The 24,171-nt window shown below is 26.5% G+C and overlaps 1 long non-coding RNA gene across 2 annotated transcripts in view; it reads left to right on the forward strand.

Annotated features, from left to right (window-relative positions):
* LOC124418918 overlaps positions 1 to 24,171 on the forward strand; it is a 113,528-nt gene that overhangs the window by 21,517 nt on the left and 67,840 nt on the right. For both annotated transcript variants that reach the window (XR_006940297.1, XR_006940296.1), the window contains exon 3: positions 7,304 to 7,337. This is a non-coding gene — a long non-coding RNA (uncharacterized LOC124418918). The remainder of the gene's footprint in view (positions 1 to 7,303; positions 7,338 to 24,171) is intronic.

The raw sequence follows: 24,171 nt of genomic DNA on the forward strand, positions 1-24,171 counted from the left end.
ATTTCATTATATATGACATCAAAAACTGAACTCAACAATGTAATATAACATGATTGCAATACAAATGAACAGAAGGAATGAAAGAACTAACGACAGCAACGACAACACTGTGGTAGCAACATTTTACAATAACACTAGACCAAACTTAAAATAAACCAAATAGCAAAAAAAACTGAAAAATATAAACCTAACAAAAAAACCGACAATAGGACAAAAAAATTCTATACAAATGACTAAAATACCTGCTAAAAGCAATGTAATGAATGCTACTTTGGCATACTACTCAAAATATAAAAATACCATTACACATTCGCAAAAAATGGCCTCCACAGGTGTATATATAAAATTAAATTATCCAAGCTGATTTATAAAGACATAAAATATATTTTTCCGAATTTTCCGAATGATATCACAATTTTTAATTACTACTAATGTGTATGTATATAAGTAATTTACTATTTTTTCTGAAACATTATGAATATTAATAATATAAAATAAATACAAATCAAGCTTAAATCGAACTCATTTTAAAACTACATTTTTAAATCAATTCTATTTTTATTTCAAGAAAAAAAAATGTATTTGAGATTAAGTCAAATTTTTGAGGTTAATATTAGGATTTTTGTTCTTAAGGGATCCGTACTTGAAACAAGTGTTTTATACTTCGTTTAAAATAGATCCGGATTGATATAAGTACGTATTACAATTTCAAAACTCTTTTTTAAGTGTTGAAGAATCATTTGTATTTTTATTTTATAATTGAAGCAAGTTGGCATCCACGTGTTAAATTTAATTGTATTTGTTAAGATATCTAGATTTGCTACTAGCTTTCGGAATGACAGCCCTGCAAGGATATAAGAATTATATATTTATTTTTCAAAATTTTACAGTCCGTTTTACATTTATTTACAAAAAAAAAAAAACATCAAAACTTTTATTTTGTTTTTATTTTGTGGTTTTAATTATTTCGGCAATTCACACGTACATAACCCGAGTGTAAGCAAAACTTATAGCAATAGCGTAAAAATTACAAAAATTGTCTTAAGTTGCTTGACAGTATTTAACATAGTTGGTTGATGTCGTTTTTTTTCAAAAATTGCAAAACAAAATTTTTAAAAACAACAATATAATTTGCAAACAAGAGAATAACTCGAACACTCCAAAAATTTTTCAGAAATTCATAATAGTAAAAATACATTAAAACAATATTTTTAATACTTTGTTTAAACATTTTATATTAAACATTTTAATATTTGAAAAGATATAAACGTTTTTATTTTCTATGAATATGTCTTTTATATGGCTGTTTTAGAGCATTTTTTTTGGTTTATCTTTATATCATAATACATACATACACTCACAAAAACCGAATATTTAAAAATTAGTAAATTTTACTTTTATTACTTCAGTTTAATATTTCTGTATAAAATACAAGCAATTTAATCGCGTGTATTAATATATAAGTGTTAGTTTTATTAGATAATAGGCCAGACAGAAGTTTTCACCTTTATCGGCCAAGATCTACCGGATAAATGGGGTGTCATAGTTGGACATTTTGGTCATATATGTTTCACCTATAAGTCCTAGCAAAAAATTTCCAATATCATTTTTTTCACTATTTACAAAAAAATTAAAATTTTACTAAAATTTTCTATTTTCTTTGAAAAATTAAGGGGTAAGTGTATACTAGACTTTCATTCTTAGAGTTGCGGAACTCGTTTTTTTATCGTTGATTCTTTGATTTACATGAATATCGAAATTTTTTTCTAAAATTTTGGTGTATGAAAAATTTGTGAAATTTTGTTGATGGCCCACTGATGTCCATCATAATCACGACTTTACCACCATATAACTGCTAAGTTGGTGATAGCACACACATTTGTCATAACTCATATGGATTTTTCTCAAGATTAAAACATATTATATGTCGAATGTCGAATTTTTAACTTTTTACATGCTATTTTTTACGAAAATCTAACTTTGACATTTCGTAGCTTTTAAATATAAAAAAATATTTATAACAAATTGTTTCATTTAGTACTCCAGAAAACGAAATTTTGTGGATATAAGTAAGTTTTAATAATAACTTACTTTTGATTTACCCATATTTCCATATGTTACAAATTAAAATTTTATTATTCTTTTAATGATTGACATATATAAAAATTACCAAACAAAAGCCATGACAGTAAAGGTGAACAAATGACCGACAGAACGCCTAAAGAGATAGGATAAATGAATTTGTGAATATAGTATGTAGAATGATATGAAAATATCATTATGTATTTCGAACAGGTTTGTGGTTCATAGCTGGTAAGATTTGTCATAAATTTTTACATTAATCAAAGTGTTATACTTTTGGAATTAATAATTTTGTTTCCTACAGTCAAAAGATATACGTGAAAGAGCTACATGATTTTCCAATTCTACAACAATTTCATAGATTTTCTTGGTATAAGATATATAATCTTACAAGCTCAATCTAGTGTGCTTTGATACCCCAAAAGTAATATAAATAAAAAACCCACTTAACAATTTTGAATGTTGTAACTACAATAGTTTCCCATATTTACAATATGTTACATATGTTACTTTTTTTCCCAAGTTTTCAGATGAATTTTGCAGTAACGCTACAGGTCGCAATGTTCAAGATAATTTAATGAAATTTTTGTAAAATTACAAAAATTTTATGAAAATACAATAAACATTTTATGAAAATACAACAAATATTATAATATGTAATAATATTTGTTGTATTTTATGTATAAAATATCGCGCTATAATGTTCTGATTTTTTATAAAATATTAAAAAACAGTAATAATGAAAGATCAACCCTAATTATTATATGGCCAAATCTTAGATAGTTTTCTTATATCTAAGATAGTTTTTCATAAAGGTTTTGTATAGAAAATTTCTGTAAAAAATGCTGAATATGAAGTAATTTTTCTACAAAGACTTTGGTTGGAAAATAATGTAATTTAACTTTGTTATTGGAAACTTTTTCTTTGATGTTATGGAGTGTAATAGTACTTTATAATTATCATGGATAATATATTTTCACGTTTACGGGGTACGGTTATATTGGGCGTTTCACTTTTAAAACAGAACTGTATTTTGAAAATTTGTAAAGAATTTAAGAAAGGGACACTCCTACCCCCAAAGGATTTTATCCTAAGTTTGGTGTATGTTGCATTTTAGTTTCCATTTAAAAAAGTGTTCTGGATAACGGGCCTTCGGCCGGGCGCAGGAGTTTTAAACTCTGGGATATTTCGAATACCGGCTTCGCTAAATTAAGCCTTTTTGATAAATGGAATCTTTGAAATCCATGGACTTTATGTTACATTGCACATATGCATTGTGACAACCTTGGGGAGATTATTCATTAATTTTGGGTAATTTTTCATAAAAATGTTAGGGTTATACTTCATAATGAATTTTGACCCCAGTATTGGGGGAATTTTTCGTTTTATATTTTGGGATCATTTTACCTGGGGCCATAATTCGCAGCTCCTAAGATTTGGATACATTTTTCATACGGAAAAAATTTTATATTAAATTCTGGGAAATTTTCTATACGAAATTTGTTTTAATATACTACGGCGTATAAGTAATATTTAATTATTAAAAATAGTACTCATACACTCCATAAAACCATAACACTAAAGATAAAGTTTACAACAAAGTTGAAGTTTACAAAAATTTGTCCGTCTAACAGTATTTATAGAAATATTACTTCATATTCTACAATTGTTTATAGAAATTTTTATAAAAAAACTTTATGAAAAGTATTTCATATTCTATAAAATAAATAATTATTTAATTTGTAAAATTGTAATTTTTAAAAAATAACGAATTTATTTTGTGTTTTATAAATGGTTTAGATTTTTTTTTTAATTTTTGTTCTAATTTTTAAATTAAACTAAAAATTTTCCAAATGTTTATCTAATATTATATAATATTATCATCTTTTAAATTCTCGCAATTTAGTTTGTAAAAGTTCTACAACATTTTTCCTTATAAAATGCAGCACCAACCATTTAGGTTATCTAAAAAAATAAAGAAATATTTAAGTTTAAAAGTGAAAGAATGAAAAATGTAAAAAATACTGTAACGACGACAATAATCAAAAGTTGTGTTCTTTAAAAAAAAAAAAAAAAATTATTATGTGTTGATTGAACATCTGGCCCTCTCTGTTTTGTGTTCAATTTATATACACTGTAATTCACAGAATTCAAATTGAACTTCTTCGTTTGTTAAACTATTTTTGGGGTAAAAATATGTTATATGCAGATGCATTTTGAAGAATATGATGATTGATATATTGCACTACAATACTTAAATTTTAAGGAATAATTCGAATGAACCCAAATTATTTTAATATGTTGGTTATTTTTAGGAAGTTAAATTAATTTTACTTTCCTAAACTTTAACAAGTTTATTAAATTAAGTAAACCACTTGTAGGGTATATAAACATCTATGTATATTTGTTGTTATACCATTTACAAAACAACAACCGACAGACAAACAGTTCAATTCATTGAACATACCAAAATTATTATTGCAAAATTGAGGCCAAAATATAGAAACAAGAAGGTCGCGTCATGACATACACAAAAATAATTGGTAAAAATACTACAACTACTGCTGCTACGGTAGACTTTTTTTTACCATTAACAGTGTTGTTATTGTTGCTGCTGCAATAGTTCTTATACCAAAACTACCGACCTCACCAATGAATTGATTTGTAGTTGTTGTAGTAAAAGTAGATTTGCTATTGAAGAAAAAAAATATCAGGGGAAATGAAAATACCAAAATGACATGAGTAAACGAATGAATGAACAAATCAACTCAACAACTTTATCAAACAAACAATCAAACTCACATATACACATTCACAACGCTCACACAGATACACACATATATAAATAAATCAACTTTTATATAGTTGGAAAAAAATCGTTGAAGAACTCAACAAATGAATGTAGCTGTAGTGAAAGAAATGAATGGACAAAAAAAAAAAAAACAAAAAAAAAAAAAATGTAATCGAATCCAAATTTCATGTTTGGCAACAAATACAAGGTTATTTTTCTATGGAATAAATATTAAATTCTTATTAAAGTTGTTTTTATTTAAATGTGAAAATAATTTGTATAATAGTTTAAGTATTATTAAAAATCGCGTTTTGAATATTAATGGTAAAGATTAATGAAAGAATTTTGTATTTTTTTTGTACGATTTTAGAAATATTGAAATATATCTAAAAAGTGGAATTTTTTATGAAGACATTTAATATTATTTTCGTATTAAAAATTTCAAATAATTCTAGATACTTTTCTTGCAGATAGAAATTTTTATTTTATAGTTGTTCTTACAATTTTACAATTTTAATAATTATATATTTCATAGAATATGAAGTTTTTTTTATAGAAATTTCTATAAAAAATTGTAGAATATGAAGTAATATTTCTATAAAGACAAATTATTAGACGGACAAATTATTGTAAACTTTAACTTTGTTGTAAACTTTATCTTTAGTGTTATCGTTTTATGGAGTGTATGAGTACTGTTACTGAATTAAATATTACTTATACGCCGTAGTATATTAAAAAAAATTTCGTATAGAAAATTTCCTAGAATTTAATAAAAAATTTTTCCGTATGAAAAATGTATACAAAGCTTAGATAGTTTTCTAATATCGTAAAAGTTTTGTATAGAAAATTTCTGTAAAAAGATTGCTAAATATGAATTAATTTTTCTATAAAGATTTTGATGTTAAAATTTTTTAATTTAACTTTGTTATTTTAAACTTTTTCATTAATTTTACGGTTTTATAATTTAACATGATTTGAGTTTTGCAGCATATTAAAGGCATATATTCGAGTTTTTTTGGATATATTTTACTCAATTTTTTCAAAATTGAATCTTACTTTTTTACTTTAAAAAATATTATTTTTTTTATTATTTAAAATTGTTCATTCTCATTTGTGAAACTTGAACCGATTACTATGAATTTCATTAGACTAATCCATTTTATTCGTTTAAAAATATAACAACATCAAATAAAATGTTAGTTTACAAGCTTTAAATGTAAGTGAAAGAATTGTGTCAAACTTTTTCGTTTAAAATTTGTTTTTGGGGCATTAAATGACATTATGTTATTTATTTGTTATTTGGACGTAAGACGGAATTCTTTAAAAGTAGTTTTTTAAAATATGAGATGAATGAATTATTAAAAATTTGTAGCATTAGATATGACATTAAATATTGAATATTTCATTACATTATCAGTCTTGTTGAGTTTTTCATTGTTAAAAAAAGAAACAGAAAATTTACTTTTTGAACATATTTTTAAGCGTATTTTAAACGTTTTACTGGTTATTATTAATAATGAAATATTGCTCATACGTATATAAATATTTCTCAGATTGTTTTCGTATGGAGCATTTTTCAGAATCTAAGATAGTTTAAGTATATTCTCAGAATCTGGTATAGTTTTCGTTAAGAATATTTTTTATAATTCGAGACAGTTTTTAGAATCATTAATAGTTTTCGTATTAAAAATTTCTCGCAATATAAGATGGTTTTCGTATAGAAGATTTCTCAGAATCTGAAATAGTTTTCGAATAGAAAATTTCGAAAAAAAACTTAGATAATTTTAATGAAGAAAATTTCGCGTGCAACATTTTTAAGAATATTATATAATATGCCTGTAGAATATTCTATTCTAAAACATTTACATTCAATTTATAGTTTTATGGAGTGTATGAGTAATTTATAATTGGAATTACTAATTAAATATTACTCATACGTCGTTGTGTATTTAACGAAAAATATATTTTCATGATTTTAATTTGTCTTATATATACAAACTGCTTATGCACATATAATGAATAATTCAGAATGTTAGTTAGTAACTAAGGTATACTAATTATTAAAATAACTTGACCCAATTTTTACTTTAGAAGTTCAAACTATTAAAAAATTTGCTTTAAGGACATAACAACTTTAAAACTCAACTTTTCTTTTATAAACTAAGAAAAAGTGTTGAAAAAACAAACACTATGGGCACAATAACTATATAAATAAAATATATAAATATAAATATGAATATATAAAATATATAAATTTTTAAAAAAAAATATAATTTTTAAAACATAACTATAGTAAGTAGTTTAATATCACTTATTATATGCTAAAACTTTTTTACAGCATTTTTCTTAGTATTTTCTATTGTAGAAACAAATTTTAATAAATTCCGTTTTTTCTGCTGTTATATAACATCTTTTTCTTTTTATTTTCAGAATATTTTATTACCTTTTAACGTTTGTCAGCTGGGTAAGTCACCGACCGTTTGTTTATACTTTGATTAATTGAAAAAATATATGTATGTACTACATATAAATGAATATTCTTAGCAAAAAATAAAATAGTATAATAAAGAAAACAAACGAAAATGAAAAATATGTAGAATATAAGTACATATGTTTGTACATTTAGAGAGGGGATTGAAAAAAAAAAAAACACTTTGACAAAAATTTAGCTTGTCATATACAAAAGTTACAAAGCAACAGCAGTAGTAGTAGTAGAAGGAAATAAAACTAAAAAATCCTTCTCTCTAACAAAAACACCGTCATTTGGAGCTCTTTGTTGATGAGCGACACATGTGACAGCTTTTGTACTTTGACGCTGTGATTTGTTGTTCATCATTGAAGTGAAAATATTCACACATAGTTATATCAACATATATGTATAAACTAATAGATATATCTACAGATAACATTACTTTCATCATATGTAGAGGTATATACGTGTTTGTTTCATATCAAAGGTACAATGAACTGTGAAAGGACTATCAGTTCTATCTTAAAAGAAAAAGCAAAAATTAATTTATATAAAATTCGATTAGTGGTGCAGGCTTTATTATAAAGAAAAAATTACCTTTTTATTTAGTACCTTATATTAATATTACAAAATACTCTCACTGAAATGAGGTTTTCTTAAAAAACAAATATTTCTCATTGCATTAAGATTTTCTTCAATAAATTTTCACTTCCTGCTATGATAAGATTTTCATATCATTATAAATTTCCATAATTTTGGAAATAATTTTTTTTTATTTTATTATTCGAGAAAATGTCTCTTATTTTAAATGAGAAAATATTATTGAAAAAATTTAACTCATTTTAAATGTATAAGAGGATTTAATAAAAATATAAATATCAATTTTCTTGAGAAATGGGAAGATTTTTTATAGAAAATTTATATTATATCTAATTTTAAATGAGAATTTTTTTTATACAAAATTCAAAAAATCATTTAAAAAATTAAAAATTTATTAAAGGACAAATAAATCTCCTTTTGCTAGTTTTTCTTATCACATTCTTTGTTCTTTAAATTATATTTATTTATTAAGTTTCGTATGGGTTGAAAAATAAATTAATTTTCATATTTAAATCATTTGATATATTGACATCAATGTTTATCCAAATTTCAATTTTTCATACTTATTTGGCACACATACTTTTAACACCGCTAAAATATTTCATTCTCGAATCTGAATGCACATTGGTTTTCAGTAGATAAACTTACCTTGAATTATTGTTATTTTATATTCGAGGGATTTTGTTTATGTTGATTTTATACAAATTGAAATATTACTGCCAAAATTCGCATTTTTATATATTGAATTGTGAGTGAGTACTTTGACTCTTTTTGTTTTATATTCATTTTAGATAATCAAAATAAAAATTTTACGAGATTTTTTTTTTTGGTTCTGGTTTATTGGCAGCTGCTAAACTTGTGCTAAATATTCAACAAAGCAAATGTATTTGTTTGTTTGTTTGTTGTATGTACAAAAATGTGTATTTGATTTTATTGATAATACCAAATAACATGGTTTGTGTCATGATGATGCATTTACATTTGGGGTTTCATATTATTTCAATGCATTTATTTAGTTTCGTTTTATAACAAACCATATTATACACAAAAGTTGAAATAATTGAAAGAAAAAAAAACGCAAATATATTTCTATATAAAACAATGCAAATATTTTCGATTACAACATACAATGTCGCTAATATTATGATTGATGATAATGCAGATTTTAGAGCGAAGAAAAAAAAACTATAATAAAATACTTTGTATTTTATTGAAACCTTGATCTAATTTCCTTGTTTGATTTTTGTTTTGGGATCACACACAATATTCATTGTTATACTCATATTAGAGGTTTTTGTAAATAAATTAAAAATTAATATGAACTTAGTAGAGCATTCATTGATTTTGCATTTTATTTGGCATTTGTGATGGTTTTTCTTTTTAATATAAAATATTTCTTTTGTTTTAGCAGTTGGTTTATTTTACTAATGGAAATATATTTTATTTGTTTTTATATTGTTAAATGATGCTTCTATGCCTAGAAAGGCGACAGAGGTGTATTTTCCGAAATCGTTGGATTTTAATAATTTATTTATGGTATTTCGATTGATTATTTAATTAACGGCAAGTTACCTGAAGACATATTAGGATTTGATTTAGTTAGTTAGTTAAGTAGTTAGTTAGTTAGTTAGTTAGTTCACTTGGCAACATATACATTTTACAACCGTTAATAGCATCTGCTCTAATTCAATATCTCTCTATTAACTCTCTATTTTCATTATAGAAATGTAATTTTCTCTATTTTCTTCCTCTCTCTCTTTCTGTTCAAAATCATACTCGTTTAATTTGTTAATGTAATTTCTGCACACAATAATTTCCGGTAGGTAACTCAATACATACATATAACACTAAAATAAACATAAGTGGTTATAAATATCCATTTATATTTCATGGATACTCGCATGATAACAATGGAAGTACAAGTACTCCATGTAATAGTAGAAGTAATAGTTGTTGCAGTTGTAGTTTTAAAAAAGAAATAAAAACATCAAAGGTACAAAAGAAAAACACATTTTTATAAAAACAAAACAAAAATGTTTAACAATGAAATTTTAGCAAGAACAAAAAAAAATCAAGGGTTGGAAAAGTTATACAGTTCCATACAAAAATCCCGGAAATTACGTAAGCATAGCTAAAAGAAAACACTCTGCTGCAATGCTGTTTTAAGTTTGTTTACTAACAAATGAACCTCCAAACACATCACACACACAAGCAAATGAATCCTTATATTCCCAATTTGCTTTTTTGCAAAATCATACAGCTTGAAGATGATAATGATGATGATAAGGTTTGTTGAGGAGAACAGACTATGATGACGTTACAGTTTTTACTGCTACTGATGCTGCCGTACTCTAGTGTACTGTTGCTTTGCAACACAAGCCATAAGTTGGTGTCGCAACGAAAAATTAAACAAACGAAAAATGCAATCAAAACAAAAAGAAAGCAATATATTCAGCATTCTACAAGACAACCGTGTGTACTAAAAACATACAACATGCAATAACAATGGCATCAGCAGCAGCAATAACAGCAAAATCAACAAAAACAACGACTTGTACAGCATCTAAGCCAAATTAGTTTAATGCCAAAGTGATAAGAAAACAACAAGAAAAAAATATTAAGTAAAAAGTACCACATAGAGTAAAATTTATATTTTAAAAGTGATTCAATTTAAAAGTTATTAAAATAATATATTATATACATTATGTTAAACATTCTTAAATGGTGTTGTTGATATTATTCTTTTTTCCAAATCTTTCTCACTGTGTCTCTTGTAATGTTCTTCTTTTGTCTGCTTCATTTAAAATTTAAAAATTTTCAATTTGTCCCTCTTTCTAAATATGTGATGCATCACAAACAAATAAGTACTCAGAAGACAAACAAAATTTTAACAGACAACAACAACGAATAACAACAAATACAAATACAATAATCTTAAATTAGGGTGTTATTTGGCAATAAATGCCAGACCTCATCATATGACAATACAACAACTATAATAACTTCAAACCAAACAACAGTAAAATCTACACGACACACGATATGTAAAGGAATTTTTGGCTGGCAGACACTGAGACAGACATGAAGCCAACCAGCCACACAGCTAGACAGACAAGTAGACGGTCACAAAGACTGCCTATTATAAGAAAGCAAAGAATCAGACACATAGACAGACATACGAAGTACTAAAGATGAGACTACAACTACTACTACTATAACGTTGGTAAACAATTAAAAGACGACTGAGTAACTGCGTGCCAAAGTGTTGAAGCATTGCAACAAGAAGAGTTTGGTAACACGACAAATACAACATACTTAAATGTTCGTATTCGTTTCATACACGAATCCATTCACTTACTGATTCATTCATTTATTATGGATTATTGCTGCAGTTGTATTGTTGTTGCTGTTGTTAGTTTTTAAAGTTGAAATGTTTCGGTGGCTTGCAAAATAAAAACAAACAAATGTACACATTTACACTTATACACACACACACAAAGGATAATGACACTTTAGCAGCCAAACAATGGCTGTAGTTGTGCCAACACATTGAATGCAGCAGTTGTTAATGTAATTGTGGTTGAGACGCAGACGCTTAAAGTAAAGGAAGTGACGACTGACTGTAAATTTTTGGTTATCTTAGTGGGGGTGTAAAAGTTTCTTGAATGTTTTCAAATGGAGTATATTGTTTGTTGTTTGTTTAAGTATGTTGGTTTTGAAGAGTTAAAGGAAAGTGTTAAGTTTGTTTGCTTCATTTGTCTTAAGTGGCAAATTTTAACTGTGTGTCTCTCTCTCTCCCTTTTGGGGTTTTCATGTCTGTTTCGTTATTAAATATATGCAAATAGTTGTTTGTTTGTAAATTGTTTATTTTAATTTCACAGAGAGATTTCACGGCTAATTTTAGTGTACTGAATACGAGGGACGTGTAATATAAAATACATAATTTACCTCTGGGAAAATTTTATATTTGTTAAAATATTTTTTCAAGTTTTTTCATCAATAGTCTTTATCTGTAAACTCCTATTTGCAGAACTATTTTGTTATAGCTAGGTGGGTTAATTTGAAAACACTCCCTCTCTAGACATGTCAAATTTCATTGATATCTAACTAACGATTTAAAAGTTACACATTTATTTTCTTTAACTATATATTCGACATTCTATTACTATAATGTTTTTAGAATTAAACATCTTTTCAAAGAAAGTATTTTTTTACACAACCCTCGCTTCGGTATAAATAAATAAATCTTGATAATAAACCTTTCATAAAATGACAAGTTTATATTCTTCCTACTTTGCATAAAACTACAAGATTTTCAACTCAGCGACAGGACATGAAATGAATTTGAAAATATGGTAAATTTTTAAAATTAAAAAAACGACAACTGACAAATATATATTTTGACCTTAACAAGTTTTAGCATTAAAGCAAAAAAAACAATTTTTAGAAAATAATTTTATTTTTAATTCTCTTTTCAGAAAAAAACTATAAAATGAAAAATATAGCAAAAGAGTAGAAAATTAAAAAAAAAAATATATATTGCCAGGATTATGTTTTTATGTTATACTATTCTGATGATATTTGTCATTGTCATTCTTATTGTTTTTATGTGCCTATCCTGGTTGTTGTCGTCGTCATCAACGTAGCTGTTATTGTTGTTGTTGTCATTTCCGTTTTCCGGCTTTATGTGGTTTTTATTTCCTTTTTTGGATACCATGAAATATGAGCCTAATTAGTTTGTTATCTCTTTAGTACTCTTCTCTATGTTGGTTATATCTCCACGTTCTACGTTTTTTTTTTTGTATTTCTCGACCCAAACGAAGGAACTATGTTTTTAAGGCTACAAACATTTGCCATGTTGTTGGGATAATCATTATAGACGGAAGTTTGTTTAGTAGCTATTTGTTGCTGTTGTTGTTGCTACTCTAAATGGTCACCTAGTTGTGTTGGACTACAAGATGTTTGTTTGAACGTATGTTTTTTCTATATAATTTCAGTGGACATTAAGAACTGACTGCTACTAGTTAGTTTAGTTTGTGTTTTAGAATAAATTAATTTTACTTTTTGGAAATCTAATGACTTTTTGATTATAATAATTGAAGGTAATTTTTAATTTACAAAAGAGTATAGAAATTTGTTTGTTATAAAGGAATCATATGAGTTTTCATTAAGGAAAAAGCATGATTTTTCTCAGGAAATACGTATACTTAATTTAAAATATTCCAAGCATAATGCATACGAAAAGTTTCGTACATTGTACAAAATTGTTTCGTATTATATGCGAAAATTTTTTATTTGATATTATATTCTATAAATCTTAGTTATCTCCTGTATCCAAATCTATCTAAGAAGTTGTTTCTAAACTAGTATGCAATCCATTGAACAAGTTCTACAACTAGTCTTTTTAGAAAAAGGGTTTTTTCTAGGAACATTTAAATAAAAACCGAAATCTTAATTAATTTTTTTTGAAAACACACTAGATATATATTCGACATATCCGAATAAAGCACTCTTACTTGTTAAGAAATACATTAAGTAATTTCAATATATTTATATTGCAAATACATAATATCTAACATTAATTTTTTGTACAATTTTATTTTAAAATATAGATTTTCAAAAGAAAACTATGTTGTCCATTTACATTTTTCTTCCGGATATATATTTTTTTCTTGTTCTTTAAAAACTATAAGAAAATTTAATTGTGGTTTTCCGATTAGATTCCCATGAACATATGTAGAAAATTGTACGAATATATGTTAATAAAGGATTACGTTTACTATATATGATTTTATGTGGCTACTGAACCAAATCCATATACAAAATATTATACTCTATGGACAACAAACAAAAAAATTCTATGTAAAAATGAACACATAAACCAATGTACGCATACATGCATATTATTTTTCTGTTATTGTAAAGAAGAGAGAATACAGCAAATACATAAGAGAGTAGTTGTTGTGGTCATTTTAAAACCTGCACAACTTCCGTTTTATTTAAATCCAAATTAAAAACAAAAAAAAAAAAATGAAACTAAAACCCACAGCAATAACAACAATTATAACAAGACAACAATAATAGCAACGACAAATGACAAATATAATTTAAGAGATAACAAGAGAATATGTGTGTTCATAAAAACACATAAATGTTGTTGAACACCTTCTGCTCTCCTACTCTAACTCCTGCTCTTTTACTTTCTTTAACACATACACACGCTTACTAACACGTTTTTGTATAGACCTTATACACATATGACTATTTTAAGCCTTTACTACTGCATAAGCTTTTGCGGTCATTTGAAGTGGTTACGATGCGGTCTATTAATTGCTCTTATATTGCCAAATATGCAAACACAATTGCTGAAATTTTGCAACATAAATTAAATTTTATAGAATCTCAAACAAAAAACCCCTCACAGAACAACAACTAAAACAACAAAAAATAAAGTCGTTAATAGGTCGATATGCAAAACTATTGATAATCAAGGGAGATGTACTCATACCTTTAGCCAGCAGACACATTGGCTGTAAGGCAACCATTAGGATACACAAATACATACATAACTTACAAAAAAAAAAAAAAAAACTAGACAGCCTGGTAAGAGGAAATTTTAGATACATAAAATTACTTTTTGCATATGCCATGCAGCTGAGACAATTCGTTAGGTACTATTTTCATTATGCATGTATTTGTATATTTTTTTTTTCTCATCTTCATTTCAAAAATAAATTTTTATTTTTTTGGCAATGAAATTATGGTTGAATGAACTTTTTATTTCGATGCTAAAATGGATAAGGCAACAGAAATGCTTGGAAAACATAAGAGATAATATGTTGAAAAAATAAAAAAACGATTAATTTTATGATAATGTTGCAAGAGTCACACATTGTTTTTTTAATGTAATTAAATGATAGTTATTTGGAGATAAACGAGAAACATTCATTTTATAAATAAGAGAAAAGAATGAGCTGAAAGTAAAAATTAAGATAAAAAGGTGCTATATTTTTAAAGGTTATAGAATGAAGGTTCCAATAGGCGTGAGGAATAATTTATTAAAATTATCACTAGATTTTCATATAAAAATCTTAAATCCGTCGTAAAACATCTCTAAAAATTATTGATTTATTATGTTATAACATATAAAATATATTAATCCATGAAATTTTACATACTTAAAGTGTTACCTAAATATCTATTGAAGTCTTAAAGTAAAACTAATCGATTAAACATCCAAATACGGGAGTAAAAATGTCATTAACAATACATAAAAACTTTTTAATACTAAGACTAAATTCCTTAACAAAATATGTATGTATATTAAAGAATTGAATGAAAATATCCATACATATTTGTGAAGCCGTGTGTTATTTACGCAAATCATCATGCATACTACGAGTTCTTACCCAAAAAAAAAAACCAAGCCATCAACCCTGAAAAATTTAACACAACTTATGACAAATCTTATATGTGGTTTCCCTCTAAGAATTCACATACATATTTCCAATCGATAGCAGCAGCAAACACTAAAATATTAAAAACATTAAAACTATGAGAGTTAGATAAAAAAGATGTGATTTCATAATGTATTATTATGGGGTTAGAAAGGAAAAAATATCTAAAGAAAATATTTTAGGAAAAACTACACATAATCTAAGAAATCTAAAGTAAAATTTAAATTATTTGATTTATTTTTTATAGGGTAGTTTCATAAGGTTAAAGCTTTTATTACAGGTAATTTTGGAGCATGAAAAAGTGGTCTCTAATTCATAAAATAGTATAGAAATGTCTGCTGGCTATATTATAATCCTAACGGTAGACTTGACTAGTTTAGAATATAGATCAAACTAGACTTTAGTCCAGATTATAAACTACAATATAAACTGGACTATATTCCAGATAGAATAGTGTACTATAGTCTAATGAGTACTCCAGGCAATAAGTCAATATACATACAGTTTAGACTATAGACTTGTTTATGGTCGAGTCTTTACACTACATAAGCTATGGTCCAGGGTAAGGCCTAGTATCTAGACTGTAGTCCAGAATCTGAGTAGAGTGGATACTGGATAATAGCTAGACCTTAATCTACTCTATAGTGTGGTCTATTGTATAGTCTATAGTATATTGTATAGAATTGACTTTAGTTTACTCACAATATCTATAGCCTGCAGTAAAGTCATGCCCATATTTTGGACTATAGTTTGGTCTACAGTAAAGTTTATATTATGTACTATTTTCACGTCTATAGTGTGGACTATAGTCAAATCTATAGCCTGGACTATAGTCTATTATATAATCTGCACTATAAAGTGGACTTTAGTCTTGTCAATAGTCTAGTCTATAACTCAGTCTGTAGCCTGGTCTAAAATCTAGTCTATACTCTAATATAATTTACTCTAGCCGATATTATATAGTCTAGTATATTCTGTTGTGTATAGTATATAGATTAGACCACAGTTTGATCTATAGTCTAGTAGATAATCTGGACTATAGTTTTATTTATAGTCTAAAGTTTGGACTACAGTCTAGTCAATAGTTGGGGCTATTGTCTGTACAGTAGCCTATAACCCGGAATTCTACTCTTTACTCTAGATTATAGCGTCAAGTTTTTAGACTAGGTAGAGTCTAGTCTACAGATTTTACTATAATGTGAAAAATAGTCTAATCTATAGACTGCAGTCTAGTACATTCTCGGGACTAGAATATTGTTTGTCTACTTTATAATTTAATTTATGATGTGGACTAAATTATATTCTGTTGGGAGAACTACCCAGTAAAAACTTTCATTATCATGTAAGGTGTTAAAATGGTAAAATTTAATTACAAAATAGCATTTTAAGTCATTATTTTAACACGGTGATGTAATTGGAGGCAAGTACTTACCACAAACGATTACAAGTAATTCGAAAAAAAATGTCATTGTAAATCGCATGAAAAAACCTATACAGCTTCTATATCTTTACTGGCAAGATAACTAATGTATTAGAAACTATTTATATAATACATTATTAGTAAGACCTTATTAGACTACTTCTATGTAATCTAGGCGATATCTAGTAGTCATTAAAAGGTATGTTGTTAGGTAAGTAATTACAATTGAAAGCCATTACCCAGTTTTTGCTGGGTATAGTTAACATTATATAGATCAATATATAGGGGTCCTCAGTGCGAAGCTAGAGTTCGATAAGGGATTTTAATCAATTCTATAGTCTATAGGAAATATTTTAAATTTTTTGTAATCCTTCATTTTTAATACCATTTCCTTAATGTTTTTATAAAATTATGAAATCGATTTTGAAAATTGTCAAATACAATTTGTCATTTTATAACAAAAAATCTATGTCGAAGAAACTTTTTTCTACTAAAACACCCCCATTAGTGTAATTTAGCTTTAGATGAACCTTTTTTTAAATTTTTTTTCTAAACATATTAGTGATTCTATTCTTAAACTATTTTTTCTATTTGGTCTCTTATGTGTTTTTTTGTCGGTATGTGTAAGGGTATGTGTCTATACATATGTTAGTCTAGATGTATAGATGTTTGTATATACATATGTGTATATGTCTTTATATGTATTAGTATATGCTAAATTTTTAAGCATGACCGCATTTTGGTGACATACCAATAAATCACATTTATAGTTTTTCATATGACTAAAAATTCTCTAGGAAAAAAAAATAATAAAAGAAAATCAAATCTTTAGAAGAGGATGAGGCGGCGAATGAACGTATAAAAGGTTACATAAAGAGTCTACAGAGAATTATAAGGTAGAGTTAACCCAGGGTAAAAGTTCAATTTCAAAAGGCCAAATGCCATTTAACTAGAAAAAAAGAGGGTGATATTAAAACAAACAAATGTGAAAAAATATTAAGAAAAGTTAAACACAATAGATTTATATTTATTGTATAACAACTGATTATCTCTAAACACACGACGCATTTGTATAAATAGACAGATAGATATGAATTTGAATCAAACAATTTATATAAATTTGTTTTGTTAGTGTATTTATTGTTAATTCTATAATATATATTTTTTGCATATATTGAAGATAAGATTAATATATATTTGTTGTTTATGTAGTTTTTTCAGTGTGGTTGCTAATATAGTTGTAGTTCTTAGATTACATTAAAATAAATCTACGAAATGTTTACTCCTCTTTATCGTAAATAATCAGATTTAAGTAATAAATTATGCTTAGAAATATTAAATGTTCAACCTTATTATGCCAATGCATAACTCCCTCTAAGAAATTAAACAGAAAGGAACCAATAAGGAGAAAGAAAATTTAATTGATTGATTTTGTGATGATTGATTTAATTTCTTACAACAATTCTAATAGTTGTTGGTCATTAGAACATAGTGATTCCTGGTATTAACTACAAACATATTATGTTTCAATAAATTCCCTTACAATTCTCTTGGTATTTTCATTGTTCCTTTTATTCACTTCATTTTCTAAACAAGTCCTAATTATGTTTTCTGGTTCGAGCACACATTTACATTAGACTGGCTGACTTTGGGAAATGAATGTGAATTGAATATCTCGTATAATTTTGTTTTAAAAATGTTAAATTAAACTGTCCCTTTTTTATACCCTACACCACTTTAGTGGGGAGGGTATAATGGATTTGTAATGCACAATAATATCATTTTCTTCCATCCGTCCGTTCTTGTAAACCTTGTAATCAAACTACAGGCCGCAATTTTGAAGATAGTTGAATGAAATTCGGTATATGATCTTCTATTGTTCCAGGGACAAACCCTATTGATAATGGTTAAGATCGGTCCATTATTTCACCTAGCCCCCATACAACTGTACCCCCGAATAGGGCTTGTAAACATTGTAATCAAACTACAGGTCGCAATTTTGGAGATAATTCAATGAAATTTGGCACATTATATTTTATGGCACTTTAGACAAGGTCTATTGAATATAGTTATCATCAGTCCAATCTCTCACCTAGGCCCCATAGAACTGAACCTGCCAAATAGGGCTTTTATGTGCATAATTATTAATATACTCGTATCTCGACAAAAAGCTGCAAAAAAAAGTTCTATACTAGTCTTGGTGACCCTGATGATCTTTAAATTTATAAGGCCTCTTATGACCCAAGCCCCTCTAAAAAGCCCTCATTAAAATTTTAAATAAATATTCGCAGTTTCATATTTTATTTGTATACAGGTGTAAGGTCTCGCCCGACTATAACTTCTTACTTGTTCAAAATGTTTCTGGATACGACCGATCATATAAATGCTAAAACAAACACTATTTCCTTGAGTCATACTAATGTTTAGATGTGTGGGAGTATTATTTTAATGTATGTTTTGTTTGTCTTATCTTCATCTTTGAATATGGATTTCAATTTAAAACAATTGTTTTGGACTTTCTAGGCTGGTTATTAATTAAATTTAATTTTCTTATATTCTGCAACATTAATCAAAATTCTATAAATAATTGGTTGATGGTTCATTAACATTGCGGTACATAGTTTTAGAAGATAAAGTTATAGAAAAAATAACCAAGTATAGCGTTATTGTTTAGATCATTGATATAATGTAAATTTCGGTTGTAACAGCTATGTTTAATTATAAACATAACGAACAAAATATATGCAATGTATTTGTTTAATGTTATTCTATCAACTAAAGTAAAGCGTATTCAGAACTAAACGAAACAAACATTTTTCAAAAAGGGACAAGGTCTAGATTTTTATTTACATGTCTGTCCGTTTCAGTTCCATTGGACATTAGGTTCCTGTGATGACCCGTCAAGATTTCAGTAGCTGATAATATTTAAAATCTTTGAGTACCGTTTCAGTTCCATTGGACATTGGGTTCCTGTGATGACCCGTCAAGATTTCAGTAGCTGATAATATTTAAAACCGAATACATAACATTACTACAATGGATATTTGGCCACATTTGAATATCGATTCGGTTAATTAGGCGGGCTTAATTTTTTTAAATTTTCAGCAAAAATAATTCTTAAATTGTTTGACTGACCTGAAGCAGCAGGTCAAGCCTGTATAAATAGTAAATTGTAAGTCATTACAGTACTGCTTCTAAGTAATAATGACGGTATGTGGTGGTCGTTGAAAAGTCATTACCATGTTTTTGATGTGTACGTACATATGTATTTGTATTCTACTAGTACAAACACTTTGTAACATGCTATTGAACTTATAATTATGACTTGTATGCCATTAAATAGAATGTGTTTGTAATTTTCTAAATTCTACTATTACTACTACAAATACAATGACTTACCTAAACATACATAGATATTTACTAATTTCCAAATAGCAATGAAGCTTGTAAATAGCAAAAAAACATTGTTAAAACCTTATACTTGTTGTAAAAGTTGTTGGTATTAAACATTTGGCATTACAATTTAAACAAATATGACCAAATGTTACTGCTTTCGTCTGTCTGTGGTTCTGTGTGTGTCAAAGGCGAGCTAACTAGAGTGTTATTGACTAAATAATAAACAAATAAATTTTTTAAAATATTGTCATATTTGGTTTGGCACTGACTTTCATTGCTTTGTATATATAGAGAACGATTTGAAAATTCATATGCTGCTGTAATTTAGTTTGGAGTTATAATGAACAATACAGGAAGTGGATAAATAATAATTAATTAAAACTAAATAGAAACAATTTGACATATTTTTTTAAATTATGAATAAAATTTTGTTTTTAATAAGATAACTTTTAATAATGCTGTACCTAAGCATAACCATTAACCTTAAATATATCAGATAGTGGCACAATGTGAAATATTTTTTTAGCACTCGTTTAAGTATTATTTAAAAATTTTAGAAATATATCCAACAAATTTTTAGGAATTTATTTTTTTAAATAATTTTATATATATTTTTCGTTGCCAAAAAAATAAAAGCAAAACAAAAATTTTACGGTACATAAATATATATAAAAATAACTGTACCAACATAAATTAATAAAAAAGCAAGAATTCTTTAAAACAACCAAAACATATCTACTATGGATGTATATGCATATAAACATACCCAAATATGAAATACTATCTGGATAAAAATTTTTTTCAATTCTCCACACAAGTATTTCTATAAGTTTTGTATGTAAATTGTTTTCCTTGTAAATTTTCCCTAATGCTTCTTGAATAAATTTGTTGATTTCCGTTTTGCTGTTACAATGACTTCCGGCTCAACTTGCATTTCGACACCCCTTTTAAAAAGAGTTAAAAGTATGAACTTCATTTGTATATGTATGTGTGTATGTGTAATAATATGTAAAAGTTCTTGTATCTGTTAGTTTATTTGAGTTTGTAATATTCTAAATGTATGTTAGTTTTTTGTATTCTTTTTGTATGTAAAAGTGTCTAAAAAGTGGTTGTATTATTCTAAATATAAAATAAACATCGCCAACTTAAATTGAAGATGATTTCTTAAACCTTATACGTATAATGGGGACCAATAGGGCTTGTATAGTGTTTTTTAAATCATAAAAAATTAAAAAACAAATATGTGTTCATATTTTGTTAGAAGTAAATTTTATAAATATTGCTTTTATAATTTTCAAAGTTATTAATTAAAAACTCTTCAAAATTATAAACTTAAATGAATTTTTTCATATTATTATATTTCATTAAAATAAACAGGGTTAAATACAGGAAATAATTAATTATTGCTAATGTTTTAGAATTTCTTGTAAATGTACAAACTCTCTTAATATAGGTGGGCCAAATAAGTAAATAAAAAAAATGTTTTAATATGAATATATCGCATGTTATAAAATGAGAGCCATAATTTTCATTTTATTTAGACCTCTTTTTGAGAATAAGATATTTTAGTTTCATACATTATTAACAAATTGTCCATAACCATTGTAAAATATTTATTTGCTACTTTGGAAAACTTTAGTAAAAGTTTCTACTACTTAAAATTGATTTAAATTCCCTGCCAATGCCTTAACAATGTCACTTGTTCGAAAACAGCATCTAGGGAACTGTAGTTTTCTAATTTGATTTGCCCCATGTGTTGTTCATTACTGGGTTACACATTTACAACACGTTTATATTAGAAGAGTATCTTGTGTTTTTTTTCTGTAAAGAAAAGAGTTAGGAATGAGAAAAAGAAAACAAGTATGAGTGCTATAATGGGCGTTACTGAATTTTAAATACCCTTCGTTTTGTATTATTTAATTTTTGAACGGTTTAAATAATAAAGATTAATTATGGACCAATCGATAGATAGTTTTAGAGAATATATCAAATATGGTAGCGAATAATGTGCATTTAAGTGACATTCGAAAGGGTGTCCGAACTGGGAATTATATTCAATTGTGGACAGATCATGAAAAAAAATTGTTCATTAGAGGCTGGGGTCTTTGGTGAAAGAGGTTTGTGTTTTTGGAACAGATTCCAATATTATGTCTTCTTCATCCATTGGAATATATTGCTTAATATCATTCAAAGCAGTGCGATCATTTAGATCAGTAGATCTTTAATCGGGTAATGTTCATGGGGACATGTCCTGATTCTATTTATTTTACTGTTTAGTTTAAAATACGAAAATTAGAGAATATCAATAGGGAAAACATAACATTATGTAAAAAGACACTTGTAGCATACATATACAAGTCACAGTAGCCAGACATATTAATGTAGTTTCATTCAACACATGATCTCGGTAGGGTTAACAACCGGAATTAACAGTTTTTATCGAGCGTTCACTATAGGTCCGCCATACTTCGTTATTTACCAGCAGATATATCTCGTGTGGGGTGTGATTATTCGCCACATATAATCAGTTATTGGAATATGTCATTTTAAACATGTCATCTAAAAAACTTTTGATAGCAAACCCTTCATACCATTCCATGTTTATTGTTGTAGGGTATATACAAATAGAAAAGTTTTGCTGCCATCTAAATTTGACTATACATAAGATTGCCTGTGACTTTTTGGATGTTTGCAAAAGCATGTGTATGCGATTCTACATTTGTGTGTGTGTATGTGTAATTTTGTTAGCATGCGTATTTAATGTCTATATATGGGTACACATTTCATACTACAAAACAGTCTTTGTATGCACATGAATAAGACGTGTTTGCATTTTAGCGCAGACATACTCCAATAATGTGCACACAACGTAAAAGGTATACAAATATAGATTCTACCATCATATAAATATGTCTACAATTGTATGTGTACCCAACAGTTTTTGAAATAATAGCGAAAATATCCTGTATCATATTTCTTTTTTCTTATTTGATTTTTTAAAAGGACCATTTCTCTATTACAAGTAAAAAAAGGAAATTGATGAAGAATCCAAATATTAATCATATTAGTCTATTCAATCATTATATGATGTGTTAACTTTCTGAATAAAATTAAGATGTGAAATCACAAGTTCGCAACTGACACCTGGAACTGCCGGTTAGTTTTAAGTGTTACACACTAGGACGTGAACACACTTGTAGTAAACTTCAATACATGTTTTGTTGGTAGTATATTGTGCAGCCTTTTTCAATTTCCAACAAACTCTAAGAAAACATCAAACACTCATACTCAACATTTATGCAAATGTAATAATATATACAGAGGAGATCCAAAAATTAGAACTACTCTAATTATGAAATTCTTAAAAATATTTCCTCAAACACAAATTAAAAAACATTACCTAAAAAATTACTTAGATTTCTTCTAAAAATGTATGCCTTCTGTTTTATTAAATATAATTTGTCTATATTATTATTATTATTATTATTATTATTATTATTATTAATTTACTGCTATTATTCTCTTTACCATTAACGACTCTAAAACAATTCACTTGCTAAAGTCCATTTAAAAAACTTAAATTGTTAAAAAAATAGATATAGAAAATTGTTTTAAAAAATAGAAATAGAAAATTGTAAAAATAGTTAAAAAAACTACATTTAACTTTCCTACGAGTCCGATGCTATACCCCTCAAAAACTTATTTTAATTTTTTTATTTTTATTCTATAAAAAGAAAATGAAATTATGTAAATATTATCTTTGAAATCTTTACCGGGACCGATAGAAACACTTGAGTGTTGTTACACTTGAAATTGCTAATGACAGTTTTTGAAACCCAATTATTATTTTAACTTTTGATTAACTTTAAGTTAGAAAATATGAAATAGAAAATTTAATGCAATAAGAAAAATATACAAATAAAATGGAAATGAATGGAATGCAATAGCAATAAAA

Source organism: Lucilia cuprina, chromosome 3 (genome assembly GCF_022045245.1).
Source record: "Lucilia cuprina isolate Lc7/37 chromosome 3, ASM2204524v1, whole genome shotgun sequence".
Lineage (NCBI taxonomy): Eukaryota > Metazoa > Arthropoda > Insecta > Diptera > Calliphoridae > Lucilia > Lucilia cuprina.